Raw genomic sequence first — 6,300 nt, 5'->3', positions numbered from 1 at the left:
CTGCATCGTGGGCACTTAGCCTTATTCTACTTTTGGTGGAGTTCTTTAAATGGAACCTCTCACCAGGTTTTAACAATATAAAGTATAGGCAATATTGGTAATACTTTGTCACAGGTTCACTTTAAATAACTCCACCAAAAATACAATAAATCACCTTCTCTAGTAACTTCCTTTAAAAAAAAAAAATCAATCATCTTGAGTCATCAAATTCAAGGATAGGCATTTAACCCGTAAGACTGGCTTTTCTACTCCTCTTACACTCCCATTTTATAACTACTGTCGTTAAGGATCAGAAAAAAAAACTTACAACTATTCATCACAAGAAGAAACCTTTGGCACTAACAGCAGCAGGGTATGTTCATGTACATTATAATCCTTAATGCGGTGTCTGGAGATTATTGTTTGTCTGCTTTGATGAAATATTAAGATAAACTGTCGGGAAAATATATCATTCAATAAATAATACAAAGAGTTAAGAAAAAGCTTTTAAACCTGGAGCATAAAATCACTAGAGGTAAATGTTATGACCATTGTATTGTTATGTTATTGCAGGGTAAAGTCTCTAATCTTTCAAGTGCCATGGTTTCTTGACTTAATCTCTCTATAAAAATGTTGCCTTGATAAATGCTGTCAAAAGTTCGCATATAAATTGAATTTGTTTAAGCTCATTTTACTTAACACAATTGTCTAAATGTGACTGTAAGTATCATAGTTGTCCATTCACAGACTGTTTTTGACTTTCAAAATAACTTTAAAATCTTCCTGTTAAAGACACCAATGTATTCTTAATTAGACTCATAAATAACACATTTTAATAATTATGTGAGTTTTAAGCTAAGTTTCATACTTTAAGAATTGCCTTGTATACACATACTCACATACTAGAGTCTTGCTAAAAATCTCATGTGAGTTAAGTTTCTGATTAACGTCTTGGCATTTTAGCTAAGCTGGGATTTTTGGAATGTAATATTGTTAAATGTTGATTATGTCATATTAGTGATATTATTATTGTTAATATTAATAGAAATGCACACAGGGTCATAGCAGTTGAGTGGGTGATAAAAATAGTGGTTCATTTCTTACTGTGTGCACACTTTTCATGAAATAAAACCATACAGGAAACCTATAATCTAAAAGGTCAGTATTGAAAAGTTTCAATACAACAATTTGAAATTCCAGATGAATTTTGGAATCAAATGTTTTTATCTCTCTTGTAAACAGGTTCTATACACGTGCATGTTTGGCTGATTACTCTGATGGCAACAAGCCCAACACCTTTTTTCTCCTGATATTCTCTCTGTGGGGAGGTCAAGAGGCACCTATCCATATTAGTATTTCAGCAAATACCACCAAAATCAGTAGGTTCAACCAAAAATAATCAAATGTGTATTGCCAGATTTACGTATTCAATCTTGTTTGATCATTTAAGACTTCTATCCCATTATCTTCTGCAAATATCATAATCAGATAATTGCATTTGCCAGTTCATAATGTAGCGCCCCGAGGGTTCGGTCGCTACAGAGGTATTGCATCTCACCCAGAGGTGTGATATCTCACTTCCAGGTAAGGATGGAGTGTGGCCCTAACACCCACATGCACTACACCACATTTCCGGGGGACAGGGCGACAATGTTCCCAAGAGTGAGCACAACTGCCCCTGTCCCTGGCTGGAGTGGGGGGAGGGAACACCTAGAAAGGGGGAACCCGGTAGTGTGTGGGTGGGGAGAGTAGATTCAGGGTGCACTGGAAAGAGGAGTATATAAGGTGGGCACCATCTTGGAGTCAGAGAGAAGAGTTGCTGAGAGGAGCGGAGGAGGCTCCAGGAGAGGAGTGAAGGGACCCCAGGGGTGCAGACCGGCGAGTCGCCACCGTACGCCTGCCGCTACCAGAGTAGGGGGGGTCAGGCCAAGAAAGGGAACCGGATCCCTCAGCTAGTGGAGGAGAGCAACTACCCTCAACTAGTAACCGGAGGCTGTGGCATTGTACGTGTCACGGCCCCTTACTACACCCGTTAGGAAGGCACCATATAGGGCCCAGGGAAACAGAACATACATTTGCCCGCCAAGGCCCGAGGCAGCTGGACAGAAACGTGGTCAATTGTAGGGTACGACAGGCCAGAGAAAGGACACACGAAGGGGGTCCTGAAAAGCATTCCAAAGGTACCTGGGAGTTGGCCGAGCCCCTCACCTGGTGAGCACAGTACGACGTGGGCAGCCATTACCTGCAGAAGTGGCTTGGAGTGTAAAACTGTGAGTAAAGACCCTGGACTGCATCACTGGACTCTGAGTCATTACTGTTGCTCCCACGCACCATCACCCCCATCATCTGCACTCACTGCCCTGAGGCTATACTCCTCCCGTGTGGAGTTATACTACCCTCTGCTGCGCACACAACATCAGCCTCAGCGGTCTGCCCCGCAGCGGCGGTTCTCAGTGACCGCAATCCACGGATGGTGTAGTCGGACATTTAAACATTAAGAAACCAAATAAATAGATCCGCCACTGGTTTGACCACCCTGAGCCACGGGACCGGGTATTCCCCCACACACGGCCCAGGGGGCGCGTCAATAACATGTAGAAAGAAGATTTGGATATATTTTACCTGACTGGTAGTGTAAGAATCAATGAGAAGAAAACATTGTGTATCTTTTTAATATTAGAGACACACTATGAGTATACTATATTTCTTCATAGTATAATCCATACTATGCATGCAAATTTGACAGATTAAATAGTTTTGCTAGTTGTATATGTGGTGGGCCACTGGGGAGGCGCCAGATGTTGCAGAAGGGCCAGCCGGGGTACGTAGTTTAACTGGCAGCAGATAATGATTTCACAGTAGCTGAAGTGGGTCGCTGGACCCTTCAACACTTCCCTCGTGTCCACAACAATTTCAAAAGCGAGTGGTGGCACTTGTGGATGTTTGTGCAATCCTATATGCTTATTATTGTATTTTTTTTTTCTGACATCGATTGAATCAACATATATCTTTATATATATATTACTATTTTTTTTTTTTTTACTGAGTATCCAATGTCACCATAATTTGTTTGGACAGCCATTAATTTTGGACGACTATGTGCATGCCTATTTAATAGTATCGGATTTATTTACTGGGTATGTTCTATGTGAGGTTCCCTTTGCGCATAATAATAATTTTTAAGTGTTGATGTGCGTTCTAAATTATAGGCATTTGCACATAGTCTACCGTGACTCCGTGGAATCATGTCTGAACATACATGCATAGACGTCCTTTGTGGCAGCCCATTGGCTATTTGATCTCCATGGAAACGCCCTGAGGTTTGAATGGGGCGCGCACACATTGAAACTAGGATGCGCACCGCGCCTGATTGGCAGACGGTTCCTAGGGGGACGACTGATGCGCTCCAGGGGGAGCGCATGCGCATTGCGCACTCTTTTATACCAATACCATGCATGCATGTACTATATCATATACCACATGGTTGACACGGAACTAGTGATGTTTCACTTCCTGGTCACTGACCTGTGTTTCCCTGCTCTGTTCTATTGCTCATATGTATGGGCACTATGGCGGCCGGCCTGACGGCGGCTTTCCTCAGCTGACACTGTTTCAAGGTAATTACCTAATGATATATAAGTATTCGACTAGATGAACTTTACCACTATTACTTTTCCCCTGATGAAGCCACTCTGGTAGTGGCGATACGCGTGGGGTTGGGGGGGGTTTCTTCCCCTTTTTTTTCACATCTTTATGCATTTTTACACACATCACATGCATGGCACTTTGGGTATTTTCCCTAAATAAAAGTCCTGTATTTTTTTCTTGATATGGTTGTACCTACAGCAGAATAGTACCTATGTGAGTGTCATTTCACATGTTTCCTTGCTTTATCCTGTATTGTAAGCAGGGATTATATTTTTTGGTATAACAATTTCTTGGATTGTGACATTTTGTGTCTATTATGACTCTATGTTTGAGGTTTAGTCCACCTAATATTGTGATGAGGCTTGTTATATTGAAGCCTTGTGCTTTTTAAATGTTTTTAACTGGGTTTGTTTGTCTAGTTACTTGTCCAATAAAAATTTATGATTAAAAGTTGGTGATCCCTGTATATACATACTTCTTTTCTTTCTCTTATGATGTAACTGCAATTGTCAGGTATGTGACGGGTTGAACACCATTGTATAGTATTACTATTATTGCTATTGTGGTGCCCTCCGTTTTTCTCCCTAATAATATAATGGAATTGAGGATAAAAATAGAGTTGAAATCGCAAAAAAAAATATATAAAAGTACCAGTCCTGGCGCCAAAGCCAAATTTTTCTTCTTTCCCTTATGGATAGCTAGTTTGGCTACCTCTATGAAATTCCACAATGGGTTATTATTAGGTAGCTGTAATGTTGCTCTGTTTCTGGCTGACTGGCAGCACTTATATAGGCTTCTGCTGACACATTTTGCACAAGCCACTTCATTTAGCAGACCCTAGGAGAACCCTGGTCTTCACCCTTTAAGTCTTTCAGGGATCTGGAGTTATGTAGGGGCCCACTAAGTTGCGTCCACTGAGTGGCTTCTTACCTTAAGGTTGCAGATTACAAGCGTTTTTGATGCGGAATTTCTGCAGCGGAAACGCTTGTAAAACGCTTGGTAAGCCGCACCCCATGGTCCCCAATGAGAATCCGCAAGTTCTATGCCCATGCTGCGGATTTTTCCGCAGCGTTTATGCTGCGTTCAAAAATCCGCAGCATGTTCATTAATTTTGCGTTTCCGCAAGCGGAATTGCCTTATTTAATGCATGAAAAAACGCAAGGCAATTCCGCATGTCGAAAACGCGCGAAAAACACGCGAAAAACGCGCGATAAACGCTTGTGGAATTCCGCATGCGTTTTTCCGGGAGAGAACATGCGGAAATGAAGCAGAAATTTTCTGCTTCATTTCCGCAACGTGGGCACATAGCCTTAGGGCGAGCTTGCAGAAAGACGTGTCTTCAAGCTGGATTGTAACCAGGAAATCAAAGCCAGGGACAGAGTTGTGAGGCAGTTAAGTAAACAGATAAGCAAGTCAAGGTCAGGAACTAAACACCAGGAGATACAAGATACATGGGCTAGACAAAGCAAAGGACAAGGGTAATAACAAAACTCTAACTGGAAGCTATATCTAGCAGCAGGGGGTTTAAATAGGGAGTGGCACTACCCAAGGCTTACAGCAGGGAGTTGATTGCAAAGGATAATCAGCACCTTGTAGTAAGACATAGTAGGAGAGAAAACTGCATTCTCAAAATGTCCTTAAGTTTTTAAATCAAGCTAAATGTATGTGTAACAGGCACAAAATACATGACATGAGGAATGGAGACATATGTGACAAAGTAGGGACGTTTCGACCTTTACTGGGTCTTTTTCACATAGTGAAAACATATATACATAAAAATGTTGTACAGTATATACAGTGAACAAATATATATATTACAAAATATAACAAAAAAGGTCCAGTATGGAATTAAAGTCAAGAAAATTAGTACCTAATAGCAACATCAATGATGGCATTGTGTCAGAGCTGTGGGGAGATCGAGGATATACAAGTAAATTTGCATAAGTGTGGGAACAAGATGTAGAATGGGGAGACAAATCATATAATAGGGTGTGGGAGATATAGGTAATAACCTGAAATAGAAGTATGAGAAATCAAGGAGGGTTTGACAGGATTTACCTATATAATTCAAATGTGGACCAACATAGTATTAGGGGAGGAGTCCTGAGGAGATAATTTGCATATTCCCACTGCATTTTGGGGTAAGTGAAGAGTCTCCGCGAGCTCAAAGAACACTGGATTTTGGCTGTTGGAGCTGAAAAGAGGACATCGGTAAACCAGGGGAGGAGTCCTGAGGAGATAATTTGCATATTTCCACTGCATTTTGGGGTAAGTGAAGAGTCTCCGCGAGCTCAAAGAACACTGGATTTTGGCTGTTGGAGCTGAAAAGAGGACATCGGTAAACCAGGGGAGGAGTCCTGAGGAGATAATTTGCATATTCCCACTGCATTTTGGGGTAAGTGAAGAGTCTCCGCGAGCTCAAAGAACACTGGATTTTGGCTGTTGGAGCTGAAAAGAGGACATCGGTAAACCAGGGGAGGAGTCCTGAGGAGATAATTTGCATATTCCCACTGCATTTTGGGGTAAGTGAAGAGTCTCCGCGAGCTCAAAGAACACTGGATTTTGGCTGTTGGAGCTGAAAAGAGGACATCGGTAAACCAGGGGAGGAGTCCTGAGGAGATAATTTGCATATTCCCACTGCATTTTGGGGTAAGTGAAGAGTCTCCGCGAGCT

At 41.8% G+C, this 6,300-nt stretch overlaps 1 protein-coding gene across 4 annotated transcripts in view; it reads left to right on the top strand.

Moving 5' to 3' along the window:
• The first annotated feature begins 230 nt into the window (after window positions 1–230).
• Window positions 231–6,300, top strand: part of CARD14 (caspase recruitment domain family member 14) — a 160,442-nt gene continuing 154,372 nt past the window's right edge. For 2 of the 4 annotated variants that reach the window (XM_073684112.1, XM_073684107.1), the window contains exons 1-2: window positions 231–352; window positions 1,222–1,358. The gene's annotated coding sequence lies outside the window, so the exon portion shown is untranslated. The other 2 variants (XM_073684108.1, XM_073684109.1) reach the window with 2 other exon arrangements.

The sequence above is a fragment of the Phyllobates terribilis genome, unplaced genomic scaffold, assembly GCF_046119375.1.
Source record: "Phyllobates terribilis strain yellow unplaced genomic scaffold, ASM4611937v1 Scaffold_5__5_contigs__length_657084704, whole genome shotgun sequence".
Classification (NCBI taxonomy): domain Eukaryota; kingdom Metazoa; phylum Chordata; class Amphibia; order Anura; family Dendrobatidae; genus Phyllobates; species Phyllobates terribilis.
The sequence above is the reverse complement of the archived record's forward strand: the minus strand, read 5'-3'. Positions and strand labels throughout refer to the sequence as shown.